Genomic DNA, 20,300 nt, shown 5'->3' with positions numbered 1-20,300 from the left:
TATGTTAATATACCACATACTTCAACATTTCATGATACATATTTTATATTTTCAGTTTATATTTTATGTGATATATCTTACATGATATACATACTTTACTTATATTTTGTATTTTATGACATATATTGATATAGCACATTATTTCTATGATTTTATGAAACATTTTATATATTTATGTTTTATTATATACTTATATAAAATGTAAGTATGCATAAAATGCATTTATAAATGACATATTTCCATATTTTACATTTTTATGTCTAATGATATATATGCTATTTTATGTGATGCACATTTATATTTTGTATGATATACATTGATATATCATACATATCAATATTTTTCGACAGTACTATGAATTAATGGATGTGATTTTTCTTTTAGAACAAATAAAAAGCATTGGTCGCTAAAACTGGACTGTCCCAATTCATTTTTCTCTTGTCATCCTAAAATCAGGGTGAAGAAAATACTAAAAGTTCTCAAATCTGATGAACCCTTGGCTGGGTCTTTAGTTTGATTAAATAAAATTCATACTTCATGGCGAGACAAGAAAAACTTAAAAACGCTCCTCTGCCTGTGTTGGCCTCCCCACTCACCTTCAGAGCATGGTGATCTGTACCGACAAGACCTCCTCAGGAGATGACATTCCCTCCTAATCCCATGAGGGGTCTGGATGACTCTCAACTAACTCTGCATGTGTGGATCTGGATTGTGCAAACTATCAACACATCATCTGACATTCAACCATTTGTCTCAAAAACACACCTAACTGTGCCTTGACCACTGACAGGATGATGATGCTAGAGCTTTCTGAAAGACCATGTCTCAGGTTATAATCCTCAGGTTGGCTCGAATAAAATTTTCCATTTCTTTCTTAGATCAACTATTGATTAATTTTTCATCTACAGGCTTCAGAGGGCTTTAAGTGTCTCGAAATATGGCAGCCATGTGTATTCCACTCTGCAATGTGACAAGGTCTAACACTGCACGGCAGAGGCCTCAGTTAACTTAAGACTTTACTGTGTATGTGACTTTAAAGTTCCTTTGCAACAAACCCACAGAAGATGTTAACCACACCCTCCTCTGAGAGAGAGAGACTGTAATGCACAGGGCCAGGTTAGGAGAAAGCAAATCCACTTCTCCAGGAAGGCAAACACATTCTGAGCTCAAGGCTCAAGTTCATGGCCTCAGTGAGATCAGGGGTTCTTTGTTTTTCTTCTCAACCGTCTTGAAAATCACTGTTTCTTCTTCACAAGAGGACCAGGGAGCACCCGTGTAGCATCAACCTGTCCCAGTGAGCAGAGGCAGAAGGAATCCCCTTTTACCACCATGCCCACCTGAGATGTGGGCAAGGCCCTAGGTCAATGCCTTCAACTCACCTGGGGCTTGGCTCACCTTGTCTAGTATCACAGTGGAAACGAAAGCATCATGCTACGTTGATGGGGTGGAGCCTTGAAAAAGACCAAGTAACTAGATTTTATAAAATATGTAGAGCAAACACTGCAGGGAACACAACCCACTTTTTATGTATTAAAAAACACATTTCACGTTTAAAACTTCAGTCTCTGAAAGATATTTATCTAGGCCCTGAGGAAAGGACACAAACCCTTTGTAACTATGTATTCTATATATACACCTTCCCAGCAGATAGCTGCAAAGCTGCTCAATCATTCCAACATTTTACATCTTCCCAAGGCTTCAAACACTGTTAAAACAATGCATATGTATCCGCAATCCAAAGGATGATGCGAACATTTTTAAACGACAAGAATAGTAAGAGAAGAAAATGACAACATGGTTATGAAGGATGAAACAAGGAGGAACTGCATTGGGAAAGAATTCCCTCCAACAGAAACTCTAACCTCTCACTCAGCCTGTAACTAACATGCAAGGATGAGGAAGAGGAGCAACTAAGACAGGCCCTTGTAGCGTTTCTATCAAGACTTGAGCTGTGTCTTCAAGAGTCAGTGCTTCTCCCTAAATTTGGTCAGCACAGTTTTTAGCCTCCACTTCCCTGGCAGGGTGGTGCTCACACTTTATAGGCTCACAAACACCCAGGGCTAGGCCAACCATCCCCGCCCCCACAATCCGATTTCTGATTCAGCGGTTCTGATTCTGGGCTAAAAACTGGGAATGTGATTCTCACAAGTTCCCAGGACACAGCCACACCTGGCCTGGGAACCACCCGCTGGAGAGCCACTTCCCCAGTGAGAATCCCAGCCTCCCCTTGAAGATGTTCTGGGCCTGAATTCTGCATGATTTTCTAAAAACACCCTTTTAACACTAACACGTACCTTCTTTCCAATAGAGAAGTATACGCATCTCACGATCCTAACCAGAAATTCTGAAGATAATAGACTGGGTCTGGATGTTCACTTTGTGCAGATCTTACATATGACCTTTTCATTGTCTCAGTATCACTGACTATTTACCCTAAAACTAGGACACGAGGGACTCCCCCTGCTGGTCCAGTGGCTAAGACTCCACGCTGCCAGTAGTGAGTTGTCCCAATTGATTGTTCACTTCACCTACATTAGAACTAGGACATGAGGGGCTCCCCCTGCTGGTCCAGTGGCTAAGACTCCGCAGTCCCAGTGCAGGGGGCCCAGGTTCAACCCCTGGTCAGGGAACTGGATGCCCACATGCTACAACGAAGAGTTTACTTGCTGCAACCAAAGGTAGAAAAGTTCCCATGTGCCACAGCTAAGACCCAGCACAGCCAAATAAATATGTAAATAAATATTACCCAAACCGCCCCCTGCCCCGCCCCAAAAAAACACCTAGGACATGAATCCGCTACAACAAGCCATCGGCCTCTTCCAGGGTGCTGCAGAGGGTACTTCTGCTCAAACTCCAAACACCCTCTTTCTCCCTCTCTCTCATCTACTACAGCACAAGGTCTTTTAGAAGTTTTAACATCTTGTGTTCACTCCAATCAACATGACTCATGGTATTTTAACATTTTATGTTTTCTCTCTGTTCCCCCCTAAATAACCCTAATTCCACAGTTTAAAACCAGATCGTATGTAATAAAGTAGAGGTATACATCAAAACCACCACCACTGTACTTAAAAAGGAATGCCTGTCTATGGCTCTCAAGTTCCTTACATTTACATGGGAGCTTTAACATTTTTTCAGTAAATGGAAAAACAAGTAATAATGATATTATCACACCCATTCTTCAAGCCATGCGAGCAGTGGATGGAGTGGGTGAGACAGGCAGCATCCCGTTCCCCACCTCCCTTGACCTCTGTCTTCTTTCCTGAAATGGGAGCATCCTCTTCTATGGGCTCCCCCACAGCCACTTGTTAACACACAGGCTGAGCGCCAAAGAACTGACGCTTCTGACCTGTGGTGCTAGGGAAGACTCTTGAGAGACCCTTGGACAGCAAGGATATCAAACCTGTCAATCCCACAAGAAATCAACTCTGAACCTTTATTGGAAGGACTGATGATGAAGCTGAAGCTCTAACACTTTGGCCACCTGATACGAAGAGATAACTCACTGGAAAAGACCTTGATGCTGGGAAAGATTGAGGGCAGGAGGAAAAAGGGGTGACAGAGAATGAGATGGTTGGATGGCATCACTGACCAATGGACATGAGTTTGAGCAAACTCTGAGAGATGGTGAAGGACAGGGAAGCCTGGTGTAAGGCAGTCCATGGGGTCGTAAAGAGGCAGAAATAACTCAGTGACTGAACACCAGCACCACACTGGACAAGACATCCTGCTCATCAGCTGTAAGTACTACACAAGAGACCACTTATCATGGGCTTTTCTAGCAGTCAAGCTCTCCATCTGCCCATGCGGTCCAGCTGCACTCACACGCTGGGAGAAGGATCTGAGGTCACCAGCTGGCTCCCATGGCCCTCCTGAAGCTCCACCCACTGGAAGGAAGTGGGGAGTGGAGTGGGGGCGTGAACTCAGGGCTGTGTGTGAAGAAGGGAGGCCCCTGGTGCAAGTCTGTAAGCTGTACCCACTTCCACTCTCACAGCCCAGGACTGAGCCACCCAGAAGAGCAGAAGAGCCATGTGGCCCATGTGAGGCAGGTACCTGGCACTCCAGACCCCCACTGAAGCCCTTCTGCCCAGGGCCAGGACCTCCCTCCTGTCCTCCCAGCACGATGCTCCAGGGCCACCTCTGACCCATAGGACGTGGCGGCTGAGGACAGATCCACCCCCATCCCTGACTCAGAGTTGGGAGAATGAAGGTCAGGAAGTTTCCAGGTGGGTATTTGTGCGTTTCTGCATCCCTAAACAGCATGCCCGTCAGGTGACAAAAAACAGTGATCACTGTGTATAACAAAAAATCAACTCAAACCACAGCTGAGAGATGGGTTCAGAGAGAGAAAAAGTGAAGGTCTACTGCAGCTCCCCCAGAAATCCAGTCTCATGACTCTTATTTAGTGAGTGTCCCTCTGCCTCGTCATGCTACCCTGCTGTAAAGAAAGTAAGAATCAACGGAGAGGAGGGGGCGGGGTTCCAGATCCACAGCACAGACCCCCCCTCTGATGGGGTAACTCCTTCCCTCCCTGATGTCTTTCCCACACCCAGGAATGACTGAGAGCAAGCCTTCCTATCAGGGCTTCTTGAAGGGTGGTCCCCAGCAGGAGACACCAGAAAAGTTACGGAAGGCTGGTAAACTCTGCTTCCTAATCCCAGCACCGCACATGTGAACGTGCAGCAGGCAGGTCATGTGCCCTTTCCGTCTGTACATCCTCATTCAACGCAGACTTGTTTAAAAAGGCCTCCAACAGGCACATGAAAAGACGCTCCATATGGCTAATTATTGAGAAACGGAAATAAAAACTATCATGAGCTATCACCTCACATTGGTCAGAATGACCATCATAAAAAGTCTACAAATAACAAATGCTGGAGAGGGTGTGGAGGAGGAGGAAACCTCTTACACTGTTAGTGAGAATGAAAAATTGCTGCAGCCACTATGGAGAACAGTATGGAGGATCCTGAAAAAATTAAAAACAGAACCACCATGTGATCCACCAATCCCACTCCTGGGCACATATCTAGAGATAACTCTAGTTTTTGAAAAGATGCATGCACCCCAGTATATACAACAGCACTATTCACAATAGCTGAGACATGGAAGCAACCTAAATGTCCATCAACAGATGAATGGATGAAGAAGACATGGTACATATATACAGTGGAATACTACTCAACCATAAAAAATGAGATAATGCCAACTGCAGCAACACGGATGGACCGCGAGATTATCACACTAAATGAAGTGAGTCAGAGAATGACAAATACCGTATGATATCGCATATGTGTAAAATCTAAAATATGACAAAAATGAGCTTCTCTGTGAAACAGAGACGGACTAACAGATACAGAAAATACACTTATGGTTACCAAAGGGGAAAAGGGATGGGGGAGGGATAGATTAAGAGTCTGGGATTAATTAGAAGCACACTATGATATATAAAATAGATAAACAAGAACCTTTCATATAGCACAGAGAGCTCTAGTCAATATTTTGCAATAATCTATAAAGGAAAAGAATCTGAAGACGAATATATACATACGTATGTATAACTGAATCACTTCACTATACACCTGAAACCTTCACAACACAGTAAATCACCTACTCTTCATTAAATAAAAAAAGTTAATTAAAGAATCAAATTTGAAAAAAAGAAGGCGCCTGCTGGGCTAGAGGACATGGACTCAGGTAAGGGAGTGAGGCAGTGTGCTTTCGGGAAACAGGCTCTGAGGACAGATGCAGGATGGAGACCACATCCCTCGGCGCTCAGCCCTTTGAGCCTACGCACGTCCTTAGGACAGCGGTCAGCCCACAGCCCCACCCTAACACCACAGAAGCCCACCGGACAAGCCTGCGCTGAGGAAGGCTGGCAGAGCCCAGACAGGCGCTGGGACGGGGTGACTCGCTGGCTGATCAGTCTCACGACGCCACGTGCCGAGCACAGCTCTAGCAGCTTTCTGTCAGTCATGGAGCAGGCGGCACTGATCTCTAGCAGACAGGAAGAATGGAGTACAGGCGGGCCGAGGGACCAGGCTCACCGTGGGGAGCGCGTCCGGGCCGGGCCGGGACTTGAGGCATCCCCGCCAGTGACAGGTGAGCCACACCACTCACCCCACCTGAGGACTGACCGGGGAGGAGCAGGAGGTGTGGCAGCTGGATGTCACTGGCTCATCAGTCAAGTCCAAGTCTCTCCTCCGGATCAACCGGAGGCTACCGACAGATAGCCTCTTGTTCCGTGCACCACGGTGGCCAGGTCTCTAATGGGTCCCCTTGCCTGCCATGAACTGCCCTGCTCTCCTGACCATGCCCGGCTGAGGCTCTGACTCCTACACAGAGGGACTTTTTGATCCGTACAAAGTAAGGTGAAACAGACAATAAAATCGACCCACACGACTGCTTTGATTTAAAATGAGGGCGCACCTGAGAGAGAATGGAGCTTTCAGATTCAGATAAAGTTACTTGAGAGTTCATGGTGATGCGTGGCGCTGATCATGATCCAGGTTACCACCCATCCCGTTTCCAGGGAGTCTGAGGCACTGAAAAGGCTCTCAGGACTTTCCTGGTGGTTTAGTGGGTAAGAATCCGCCTGCCAGTGCAGGGGACATGGGTTCGACCCCTGATCCAGGAAAATCCTACACGCCACAGAGCACCTAAGCCCATGCTCTAGAGCCTGTGCTCCGCAACAATGGAAGCCACCACGAGAAGCCCAAACACCGGCGCGAAGAGCAGTCCCCACTCACGGTAACTAGAGAAAGCCCACACACAGCAACGAAGTCCCAGCACAGCCAAGAATCAGCCAATCACTAAAAGGCTCTCAGCAACTGAAAGAATGAATGCATGTCTCTTGTCCTCAGGAAATCTGTGAAACACAGAAGACTTCTTATGCTATAAAGCTACAATACAAGATGGTGTATGCTCTTTAATAAGTACTGTGCTTTTCAAAAACCAGAAGTAGAAAAAAGAACAAGAAAGAAACATCAGAATGTCTCTGCATAGCAGGACTTAACACGCTTTTCCTTTTAAAATTCTCTATTTTCCACTTTTCGACAATAGCTATGCATTATTTACAAACCATGGGTAAAGAGACTTGTTTTTAAATTCTTGCTGCCAAGCCAGTAATGATCACTTGACTTCTTTGTTCTATAACAATTCTGCAGGCTTTATGGTAAGGAAATTGTCAGAGTCCAAACAATTTCAGGCAGCTGGAAGGAAAAGCAAAGCACGCCCCCTGTATGTTCTGAACATAGACTGCTATGTTCCTCACAGTTTTTCCTTCAGTGATTGCTATCATTAATATCTACACAAACCAGCAAAAGTAGAGAGCTGCAGCTACAGGCTCTGTTAAAACATCTAACTAAAAATAAGACCCCTCAATTTCCCTTTATTTGGAGACTCAGCTTAGTACCTAGCAGCAACACAACACGCATAACAATGAGAAATTTTTTTAACAAAATCACTAACATTTTATTTGAGTTAGTCTTAAATTGATAGATTAACTTGTTTCACAATACTGACAGTTTAGCTTTTTTCACAATATTAAGATGCCCCAAGGAATTAGATATATTTTTCTGCTAAACATTTTTTGGAATTATTCTAAAGCATTTTCCATTTCTGTTCCAAGTGCGGTTAGCTTTCATTGTCCTCTCCTGTTCTTACCTTATAAAAGTTTTCAAATAGCTGAGCCAGACACGACTGAGCGACTTCACTTTCACTTTTCACTTTCATGCACTGGAGAAGGAAACGGCAACCCACTCCAGTGTTCTTGCCTGGAGAATCCCAGGGACGAGGGAGCCTGGTGGGCTGCCATCTATGGGGTCACACAGAGTTGGACACGACTGAAGCGACTTAGCAGCAGTAACAGTCTTTCAGTTCATTCTCATAAATAGACTGGGATCGGTATTTGCAATTGGATGTATCTTCTGGAATATAACTATATTATATAGAACATCTCCTGCAAATAGTTCAACGTTTTCCTGCCTTGTTTCCAGTGTTCCTTGCTCCTCATTTCTTTTTCATTTATTTTTAATTGGAGGATAATTCCTTTACAATGTTGTGGTTTCTGCTGTACAACAACGTGAATCAGCTACAAGCATACATACAAGTATACTCCCTCCCACCCCCTGCCACCGAAGAGGATAACACTTTTTAAAAAAGAAGTGCTATTCAAAGTCTATGTACCTAACCAAGTACAAGATGCTGACAACATAAAGATAAGGAAAGGAGAGACGAGACTCCAGGAGACCCCTAAGGTAGTAAGTGAAAAGTCTTCTCTGAGGGGGAGGGTTATAGCAAGGCTGGGGCTCTAACTGCTTCATATCTCAGCTTTTACCAGGAGAAGGGGTGGCCAGGCCATGCGCACTAATGCCAGGTCGGAAGGCTCTCTGGGATGGTTCTCCACCTGCAAGGAGTACTGCTTGTCTTTTCATCCCTGAGAAATGATTTCTTTATTTCTGGAATCAGCTAGATAACCAGTAATTTAGATAAAAGCTTTTTAGACCTCAATCTACAATCCTTTTTCCCTATGACTTCCCAGCACCCACCACATGCTACTCCTTTGTAAACTTCCAGAAGCTGGAAACATATTAGCGAAGATTACACAACCTGTAAAGTTTAACTCTGATCTCGGGTCAGGCTGTCACTGGCGTGTGGACCTGAGCAAAGTGCTGGCAGCCCAGGGTCGGGAAAGAGGTAAAGGCCTGAGCCTCGGGGTTGGGCCATTGGCTCAGAATCGTTCCCCCCAAAGCATGTGACCAGGCATATGGGCAGCTGCAGGAATTCTTGTCCAGCACGGCGGCTCACTCCACCTATCTGACTGAAACCAGCTCTGCGGGACAGAGTTTTCAGGGCTCCCTCCCATCTCCCTGTCAAAACTGGCCCAATTCTTATCCAAACTGTGTAACTCATGAGAAACAAGTTTCAAAAAATACCTAGGAAATAACTTGCATCTATGTTCCTCTCCCTTCCATCTGAACATAATGCTGAACTTTTCTGTTGACGCTTTGAAGCAGATGCTGGGTTGCTCAGAGCACAAGCCCCGAGTCTGCCAGGACTATTGCAACAGCTTTCTTACCGGCATCCCTCTCATTCTTGGCCGGTTACATATCCATTCAGTGCAAAATAAAGGTCATGAGAGTTATTCAAGGAAACCTACTAGAGGTTAGGCTAACAGTTACCTTAGTGACTATGGGCTCCCAATGAAGGGGACTCGCATTCGATCTCTGGACAGGGAACTAGCTCTCACATGCCACAACTAAGAGTTCTCATGCCGCAACCAAAAATCCCATATGCCACAGGAAGATTAAAGATCCCAGGTGCTGCCATTAAGACCCAGTGCAGTCAGATAAAGAAATACATTTTTTAAAAAGAGTTAACTTAGTGACAGAAAGTGTTTCTTGCCGATTCTTTGGTTTGGTTGGCCAGAGATGAAACAGCGATACCGTAACAGAGATAAAATGAAACACTTCTCACGTAACTGGATCGCTGGCAAGTTACATGCACAAGCCTCCTCAAGTGCTCTGAGAGCTCTACCAGCTGCCGACTAAGAGGGCTGCTTGGCAGTCGACAGAAGTCAATTATGAGGAGAGAGCTGGACAAAGGCTGTCAGCTCTGACTCAGCAGCCTCTCGTTCCTCTGAGTCAGCTCCTCATGACGAGCTGGGGACCAGGATCCAGGAGGCATGGCAGCTGGACCATCTCACGAGGTAAGGTCTGCGGGGCAGAGGGCTGTGTTCAGCTGCGGCTTCATCACTCTGGGCCACATGACTCTGTGAGCTTGTCTTCTTAGCTGGAAATAATGGTGATGCTGACACTCACTCTACTCCTAGGAAGGTGGCTAAGGATGCTTACTGTACCACTCAGATGGATATGGGGTGTCCTACTTTCTACATGCCTGCCCAAGAGCACTCACTGTCCTGTCTGGGCGGCTAAGCTCATGGATGACTGCACTGCATTATTCAACATGAAGCAAAGATGAGTAACTGTGACCACAATGACATCTGGTAAATCATAGTTTTATCCAAGAAACTCAGTCGCCTTCCCGAACGGGGCCAATTCCCTGGAAGCTGCAGGCGATTAAGCCTTCCAAAGCAACTCACTGCAGAACCCCTTGGGAACAATACACTCTAGAACAAATTAGTATAACAGCTAGAAAATGAAATCTATGATTAATTAGCTTTGAAGGGAACATAAGCCATTCTTTCTTCTATGGATCAAGTCCTTTTCCACCTCCTAGGTCCCTCCAACCACACAGACCGCCCCTCCTAACAGAGTCAAATCCAGCAAAAGCTTTTAGGACCCAAACCAAGGACCATCTATCCTGTAAACGCTCCCCATAAGGACCCTTTTCCTAAGGATACTTCAACAACCACACAGGAAGACAGGGTGGACTCAGTGACAGTACCCCTGAAAGAGGCTGTTTCCAGCAGCTCAGAATTTCTCCCATAACCTTGCTGCAACCAACCCTCAGCTGCATCGTGAACCACAGCCCCTGCATCTCACACAGGTAACAGTCACAGTGCAGGACAAGAGGCTCCAGCAGCGCGCAGTCCCCATCAGGAACACACAGGCAAGTGGTGCTTAACAAGTAACCTTGGATCTGCATTTAGCTGTTAGAGTCAGGTATTACTCTCTCCTCCTCCCATGCATTAGGATATTAACCTTGGCCACGAACTTCCAAACCAGGTGAGGAACTCTTTGAAAAGGTGAACAGCAACATTTTGTTTCTTTTGTGTTTTACTTGTGGAGCTAAGCTCACACCCAGCAGGGAGAAGGCAGCTGGTAAGTGCTTCTGAAGTCGGAATTAAAAGAATTAACCTCTTTTCTGTCGATTCACTGAGGCTACCTCACACACCGCTGTTCATACAGGTTCTGAAAACAGTCACTTTCTCAGGGACAAGAAAACCTCATTATGGCTCAAACCAGCACAGAGTTGGGTGTTCCTGTGAAAAATAATCACACATTTATGGGACTTCCTGGTGGTCCGGTGGTTAAGAATCTGCCTTCTAGTGCAGGAGACATGGTTGGCATCCCAGGTCGGGGAACTAAGATCCCACATGCCGAGGAGGACCTACGCCTGCGAGCCCCAACGACAGAGACACCCATGTGCCGCAACAAGGCTTCTGCATGCCACAGCTGAGACCCAAAGCAGACAAATGATAAATAGACAAGTGGGCAAACAGTTTTCAAAAGTAAAAAATAAAGCCTTTAAAGAATAATTACACATTTAAAAATCTGACTAAACTTAAGTAGTCCAAAACATGAGACAACACTAACCTTTACGTCAGTTCTTAAAGATTATGTCAGTCACGGTGCATCTAGTACAACTGTCGTGAATCTTCACTGTTACACAGAATTACACAAGAATTTCCACAAAGAACACATTTCTTAGGGAGAAGTTTTCCCTACCAGAGAGAATTTTTTGTACTCACGACTGTACTCCTTTTGTTTCCAACAGCTACACTCTTCCACTGAAGAGTGTACAACTTCCACGGAATTAACACAAGTGGACCCAAGAATCTGGTCTTTAGAAGTAGTACCACTGAACAGTGCTTTCAAATTACGTCCGAGAAATTCAAAGGGAGCAATGAAACACTGTCCTGTAGAAATTTATGGGAAGCTGGGCTTCCCTGGTGGCTCAGATGTAAAGCATCTGCCTGCAGTGTGGGAGACCCGGGTTCAATTCCTGGCAACCCACTCCAGTACTCTTGCCTAGAAAATCCCATGGACAGAGGAGCCTGGTAGGCTATGGTCCATGGGGTCGCAAAGAGTGAGACCCGACTGAGCGACTTCACTTTCACTTTTCACATATGTAATTTAAAATTTTCTAAGACTCACGTTTCAAAAAAGCACAAAAGGAACAGATGAACTGAATTCAATAATCCACCCTGTCCCTGGACTCCATGGTGGATTTTACACTCAGCACCTCTCTGTTCAGGCTGGCCCCGTGACCGGTGGTGTGCACGTGTCTGACCAGCCACTCTTCCAGCTCCAACTCTGAGAAAAGGCAGGAAACCTAGTCCAAGACACAGGGCATTTGGAAGGCCAGGCTCATGCGGGAACCTCTCAGACCATCAGAGGAAGCCATTCGCCCCCACCCCTTGCAAGAGAACCGAGAGCAGCTGGTACCTCTGTACGAACCACAGTGTGTCCGCCCCCAGCCTCCACCCAGACGGTCACGGGACGAGGGAACCAGGAACTGGAGGGCCGTGGGTGCTGGGTGAGCATGAAGGAAACTGGTAGTGTGAGCTCAGCCTGCTCTGCAGAAGATGGGGCACCCTGTGACCTGGTCCACATTCGCGTACCACCCTCCTTCTCTCCCCTCCCTGAATATAACCCATAAACCTGGCTGATTTTGGCTCCCCATCCTGTGCAGGTGCAAAGGGGGCTTGTAAACCAGAACAGCACACCTGTCTATTTGGGGAAAACCGGTCACTCATCAGGCACTTGCAGCAGTCTCTGCACACCCGTGTCTACACCCAGACTTTCCGGTTTCCCCATCTCATCTCAGAGCGCACGGAGTCTCAAGGAATGAGCACACAGCCAACATGCCTGGGCACTGTTAGCACCCCTGCCCAGCTGGGGCTCTGCCTCCTCTGGCAGCCTTGCATCTGCCCTGCAGTTCCCCAGGAGCCTGTGCCTGCAGCCCTGTCCTTACAGCCACCCCGTTCTCCAAGCCTGCCCTTGGACGATGGCATCTTCCAGGGTCTCCCTGTACAAGCCCAATCTGGGCTTTACTGTTTTATCCTTCAAGCCCTGCAAAGCCATGGCTCTGACCCCACCTCATCAGTCCAACTCATTCTAGAATCTGGGGCCCATTTTCCACCTCTTGGTGTGGGAGATCAGTCATTCATGGTGCCTGAGCTCTATACAGGCTCCATGAAGATGGAATCAGTTAATGATAAACAGCTGCTTTGAGAAGAAATACAGGGTTAGGTGCCTGCATACCCCTGGCCAAAAGATTTTCATCAACTGATTAGTATCGAACTTTACTTTATGTGTGTTTCTGCTATTTAATATACACTGTTGCTTCATTAACACTGAACCCACTGCCAACAGCACCAGAGCTCATGGCTGCGCGCAGCTCACCTAACAGAGTTTCTCCATCAGGCACATCAAAGCCGTCCTGCCTGAGGACTTGAGACAGCGCTCAGGCACAATGCACATGGGCCATTTCGAACAGCAACATCACCAATGAAAAGCACAAAACTGCAAAGGAGGAAAAAAAACCCACCTGGACTCTCTCGACTGCACACTTCATGTGTCTGCAGTGCCTGTCCATGCACAGGATAGCAGGAGAGCAGGCAGGAAAGGCAAGCACTGCTTCATTGGCCCTCAGCGGGGAATGCGCACACCGGGCAGCTGCAGGATTCTGCCACCCTGCCTGTGTCCCCAGACAACCAGAAAAACATCCTGAGCCCTGATCTGAAGGCTACAAACAAGTTTTGGCGAGCAGGCAAGCCTGCACACATGGAATCCAAGAGCGATGAGGAGCGACTGTCCTGGTACCCGATGTGGCTTCCATGGCCACCCCCTCTGCTCCCCACGAGCTCGAGGCAGCTCATGTCTCGGTCCTCTGTGCGTCCCTGGGACTAGCCGGGTGTGAGGCGAATGCCTGTTAACCACAGCCCAGCCCACACTCACCTGCGCCTCCTCTACTGGAAGGAAAAGACTGGAAGGCTCTGCCGTCGGGGTCTCAGTGTCTTCTGTCACCTACTCAGGCTCCATCAGAACCCCCCATCCACCCACACCCAGCTTTCATCACATGCAGCACTTCTGCGTAAGGCACCCAGAGAGAAGGGACGTGACAGACATTTGCAGCCCTCACTCCACACAGCATGGGGTGGGGGCGTGTGGCGCAGAGTGTGAAGATAGCTACCGAGGTCACGTGCCAAGTGGGGCTAGGAGGCCTGGTGCCCCGTGAACCCATGGGAGGCAGTGACCTTCCAAAAGCATTTCCTGCATCTGAATTGTCACAGACTACAACTAGCAAAATTCCTGGTATCGCAATCATACGAACATAAGAACTCCTTACAGGTTCTCAATGCGAAAGAAACATCTGAAGCCTGGGGTATCTGGGGGTCCTGAAAAGTAAAACAAGGTTAGCGAGGGGACTGGAAGCAACGCACCATGAGGGGCTGGAGAGAAACCACAAAGTCCTGCAGAAAACGCCAAGTCCCAGGCCACTGCCGCGGCCCACCTAACGCTCACCCCCACCCGTCCAGCCCCAAGTCAGGTCTGCAGGGAACTATCCATAGTGAACGCATTCAGATCATGAGAACTCGGCTTTTACTTTTAGACAATCATCCACAGATAAGATGGAAGGACAACAAAAATTTAAAAATTATGAGCTCAAGCATCAAAATGACTTAAATATATATATTCAGTATCTAACTCTTCAAATGGAAAGATAAAAAACCTATAAAAGTGCTTAAAAGGGAAAAACCACTTGAAAAAAGAAGGAACCTTCCAAGCTTAGAGACCTTGGGTAATGTAAGAGTTGTTTATTGGGTGCTTCTGTGAGGCCCCAGTCTCTGCTCTCTGGCACACTGTGAATTCCTGTTACAACAGAACCTGTGTAATAAACCTCCATGGACTGAACAGCTCGAGGCAGGATGTACCTCACTCACTCCTGTACTCTAACCGTTCACCGTACCTGAAATACGGAAGATGAGGAACAGACATGAAGCTTGCTCCTGAGTTAACTTTTAGAGTTCGGAACACACACAGAGGCATCATCATACAGGGTGGTCAGGGCACCTGGTCATCCTACAAAACCCAGGTCACCCTAGGATATACCCATTTTTCTGATAAACGCATGAACTAGCTATTTTTCATAACAGAATAGCATCTTAACATCTTAACTATGTGAAAATGACTTCTGAGTGGCACACACAGAGGCATCATCATACAGGGTGGTCAGGGCACCTGGTCATCCTACAAAACCCAGGTCACCCTAGGATATACCCATTTTTCTGATAAACGCATGAACTAGCTATTTTTCATAACAGAATAGCGTCTTAACATCTTAACTATGTGAAAATGACTTCTGAGTGGTAAGAGCCTGCTGTTTCCCTCTCTCTCTCTCTCACACACACACACACACACACACACACACACACACACACACACAGAGGCTCTAGTGATTGCTACACATCCCACCTTGCTTTCTTTGGAAAGAACCAGGCCCCCGTATGAACAAACTGTAAGCAGTGTACCCGCACCGGATGCATCCACAGGACAGTGGAGTGCATGGCCCACCGCTAAAGCTGATTATTACTGCCACTTCACCAGGGCAGAACAGGTGGAGGAAGGCTGTAACCTGTCCTCCAACTGACTGCCCTGGAAGCCCTGTCTGGAGTCAGTCTTTGCTGTTCACCACTGAGCCTTGAAGATCCAACATGCCTTATAGCAGTTAATCATCCAGACCTCCAACAGCCTTGAACAAAGGGATCATGGCAGCCCAGCGAGCCCCCACCTCCCCCCAAGAAAGGCTCTCTGCACCGAGAACACCAGTGGGGCTGCCGCAGTGAACTATCACTACCCCTGGAGCTGAAAATGCTTCTCTCCCGTTACTTCCATCCAGAAACTCTTCTCCTTTTTGCATAAGCTTTCCCTTTGCATTGCTTTCATTGCTGACTAAAGTCAAGTGGCTTCTGGGCTATACGAGCACCTGACAACTGACAGAAGCTGAAAGCGAGAAACCCTGCAAGTTGGACGGGGCGGCCGTGACCCCATGAGGGACACCCAGCCCTGATGCTTCTCTCAGACCCCACTGTAACCTTGGCTTCGAGGACACAGCCCCTCTCCTGCAGGCCTGTCCATGTGCACCGCCTCTTCCTCAGGGAACAGGGGCCCAAAACAGCAAAGTCCCAACCCCAGAAGCTCCCAAAGAATCCCAGGCCCAACCAGGAGCTGGTCTTTTCTATCATTTCTCTCCTCATCCAAAGCTACCAATAAATGCTAAGACGATCTTCACAAAAGGGAAGGAAAGCTGAGGTCAAAGGCATTAGACAAACAGGGCTGTTGCTTATTTACTGATTTCCTGAGGGCCTACGAATGTACAAATGCACTGGGCACTGTCCTCCCCGCCCCCCACCACCCCATAAAGGGCATGAACCACCCACGGGTGCAGCATGTCCCCTTGACCCTGCGGGGTCACGGCAGAATCTGGCACAGGAAACCACACCCCAATGGGATGGGGTGCTGAGCGCGGTTATGGGCACGATGTGGCGGGGCTGTGCTGTCCCCTGGGGTGGTGGTCAGAGCACTTACCAGGGACCAGGCATGGCTCTCACCCTGCAAGGGCAGCCCCATCTGAGCCTCATGGCCGCACCACGAAGCGGTTGTGCTGATCCCACCAGGCCAGCAAGGAAATAGCAGCCCAGCACAGCAAGGCTCAGGAAAGCACCAAGACCACACAGCTGTGTGGCGGCGACAGCGTCGGTGTCACAGAGCCGAAGTCGGGCTGCGGAGCCCACGGCCGCTCCTGCCCTGTACTGGGCAGCAGCCCGCGGCTGAGAGGTGGAGGCAGGAGGCCAGGTCCGCCCAAAGGGAGCTTTACAAAGAGAACGCTCAAAAGTGCTGGAGGAACTGAGACAGGTTCACTCTGACTGGGGTAAGAAGGGTGGGGGCAGGGGGACAGCGAGGAGAAGCAGGACCAGCCCAGCCACACCCAGAAATCTAGGCCTGAATCCGAAGAGTCACATGTTAACAGCTTAGAGCACCTCAATACCAGAAAAGAGCACACATCTCATGTTCAAGGACACACAAAAGAATACCCATCCAAGATAATTAAAAAACATAAAATGCATTTTAGTTACAAATTCATAACAATTTTTAACAAGTGCAAAGCAAGGGAACTTACAAACAAATGCTGGAGAGGGTATGGAGAGAGGGAACCCTCCTACACTGCTGGTGGGAATGTAAATTGGTGCAGCCACTGTGGAGGACAGTATGTAGGTTCCTTAAAAAAATTTTAAAAAAAAAAAAAAAAGATCTACCGTCTATCCCCACTTCTAATCCTACTCCTGGGCACATATCCACAGAAAATCAAAATTCAGAGAGATGCATGCACCACAATGTTCACAGCAGCACTACTTACAATAGCCAAGACATGGAAACAACCTGAATGTCTGTCAACAGAGGGCAGGATAAAGAAGATACGGTACACATACACAATGGAATACTGCACAGCCATAAAAAGGAAACAATGCCATTTGTGACATGGGTGGGCCTAGAGGTGATCACAGTAAGTGAAGTCAGACAGAGAGAGACAAACATCATACCATACCGCTTACGCTTAGAATTTAAAGGAATGATAAATATGAACTTATTTACAGAACAGAAACAGACTCACAGACATAGAAAACAATCTTATGGTTACCAGAGGGGAAGTGGGGGAGGGACAAATCAGGAGTTTGGAATGAATACATACACACTGCTACACATAAAATAGTTAATCAAGGAGGACCCACTATATAACACAGAGAACTCCACTCAATACTCGATAAAAACCTGTAAGGGAAAAGAATCTAGGATAGAATAGTTACACATGTATATATATAACTGAATCACTTTGCTGTACACCTGAAACTAACATAATAATGTATATTAACTACACTCCACAATAAAATAAAAATTAAAAAAAAAAAGGGACCTGGCCAAACTTGTAGGGATAAAAACTGGCTGTGAGACGATGCAGGAGCCCAGAGATCAGTGTCCCCAACCTGGCTCACCCTGCACAGGCACCTACCTCTTAGTCCAGGAGATCCATGTCCTGTTCTGTGAAATTCATGTGACCACTTTGGAAAATAAAATCCACGTGAATGTGAACTATTACAATTAAGTCCATCATCGATGATCCTTTCTCTGAAACACTGGTCTTAGTCAACAGCACATTTAACCAATACTCACCTCTCTCTCAGCATGATTTTTAGAAAAGAAATCCACGAGGGAAACTGGTTTATGTCTCGATGTGATTCCTAACTGCAGTATCCTAACCCTCCAGCGTGGCTTGTTACTATTCTGAAACCATCACCACTACATTTCCTGGGCTAAACATGTCCTTCTTAGTCTTTGCCAAGGAAGAGAGATGATTCCATTAACAGGACTTCATGGCGGGACTTCCTCGACATCATCAAAGCACAAGCTACTCCAATCCCCAACGGGCTCTCGCCCCTAGGCATCTGGGCCCACAGGTGCCTCTGCCTTAGGTGCATAGATCAAATCACAGATGGGGATAAAAGTGACCTTAGGGCCTTGAGCAGTACTCAGAAAATAATCTTTCCCCCTCGGGCCTCCTGTCGCCATACCCCACTAAGAAATCACCGCATCTGAGTTAATTAATGTGGCAAATTAAGGATATAGCATTAGGAGGAGGAAACCACAAAAAAGTCAAAAGGAGAAGTGAAGCCCTGAAGATCAAAACTGCAACTCCTCTGATGCTGGGTAACTTGTCACTAAGAGACAGGGGGCAATACTCTCATGGAATAAAGGCTGCAGAGGGTGACTACTGGAGCTTCCTCCCAAACTAAGCTATGTTCTTTGGGAAATTAAAGTGCCACATTACCATATTTAAAATAAATAACCAGAGGGAATTTGCTGTATGTCTCAAAAAGCTCAAATCCGGTGCTCTGAGACAACCAAGAAGGGTGGGATGGGGTGGGAGGTGGGAGCAAGCTTCAACAGGGAGGGGACATATGTGGCTGATTAACATTGATGGATGGCAGAAACCAACACAATATTATAAAGCAATTATCCTTCAATTATAAATTTAAAAATTATTTTTAAAAAACTTAAAAACCATTGTCAACTCTCAACACCATATGAAAGCAGCCACAATTTATGGGTGAAATACATAACTCTCAAGTCCTAGTCAGCCCACTTATCTCAAAACTGACATCCACAAAATTCGAATGGGAAGAACGGACATCTGAGAGCCCCCTGAAGGTGTAAGTGTATGTCATTCATGCACAAGTAAACTTAGGTGGCTTCTTTTTTTAAACTATGACATGAGAAACCCAAACAAGCCTTCATTTATTCATCCGAGTCTGAATCACCATTAACATCTTCACCCTATGGACTGCAGGTATCCGGTCACTCGTTTAGCGAGGATAAAACAGCATGAAGCCAACAGAATATTTATCTTGGACAGAGATCTGGATTAGGACCAGAAAACAGAAGTAGGGATAAGCAAACATTTCTCTGGAAGGAGAAGTGTAAATAGTGTGGTCTTTTCAGTGATGGGTGGAAAGTGAACTCAACCTCTTCATGGCTGATCTAGAGACAGACAGCCAGGGACAGGGCCACATGTCAACAGCACGAGACATTTTCCTGCTGAAAATGTCCAACTAAAGGGAACGAACACACACTGAGCTCTTTCAGGTTCTCTGAACATCAGATAAGAACATGAGTTTCAGTTTGAGCAAAGGTCTGGTCAATTTAGGGAATGATGGCATTCAAGCTGTTCTGATGACAAACCCAAGCTCTCAAAAAAAAGTATCTTCTTAAGAGAATACATCATATATTTCTTGGTGATGAACCTCAGAAATCTAAGCTGGAACTAGTATAGAAAAAGATAAAATGGTCTATAGAAAACAGTCTCTAAGGTTGAAGAAAAATTAAATAACCCTGTAACTGGAAAGAAAGAAGAGAAAGGGGTAAACACAGACACAGACAGGATAAACGCACGTACTGGTTAAATTCTGCAGGGGAAGCACGGGGAGATGTCCTTAGAAGCTTTAGAGAGGCAAGTTTATGCACAGAAACGAACTTCCATAGAATGGCTCATAAATTTATATCCCTCTAAGTAGTAATACTAGCTAAAAAAACCCAGGCTTGACTAAGTACATTTAAACACTGACTGAGCTCCAATCCGCGTCCTCAGTTCTGCGCTGTGTGCTACAGGGACATACGACGTTCCCTGCACGCACGGTATAATCTGGTCATGTCTGGTTAATTAGAAAACCAGCTGGTAGAATGTTGTCAGTAGCATAAAGACCAAACAAAGAAACAGTAAGTGCAGGGGCTGGGGGGAGGGGTGTGCCCACTTGGGACTCAGCAAAACTGTCAAGGAAGCATTTGAACTGGGTCGGAAAGAACAAACAGAATTTGGACAAAAGTAATTTTGAGGGAGGGACTAGAAAGAGAAAAGTCTCAGGACATAGCATGGTGACTACAGTTCATGCTGTACTGCATATTTGAAAGTTGCTAAGAAAACAGGTCTTATAAGTTCTCGTGATAGGAAAAAACATTTTTGTGACTACATGAGCTGACAGACGTTAACTACACTTATTGCGA

General features: G+C 46.4%; 1 protein-coding gene across 2 annotated transcripts in view; it reads right to left on the bottom strand.

The window, feature by feature from the left end:
* Nucleotides 1-20,300, bottom strand: part of FNIP2 (folliculin interacting protein 2) — a 125,417-nt gene that overhangs the window by 89,853 nt on the left and 15,264 nt on the right. The gene's annotated exons all lie outside the window — the stretch shown is intronic.

Source organism: Capra hircus, chromosome 17 (genome assembly GCF_001704415.2).
Source record: "Capra hircus breed San Clemente chromosome 17, ASM170441v1, whole genome shotgun sequence".
Classification (NCBI taxonomy): Eukaryota; Metazoa; Chordata; class Mammalia; order Artiodactyla; family Bovidae; genus Capra; species Capra hircus.
This window is presented reverse-complemented; position numbering and strand designations above follow the sequence as displayed.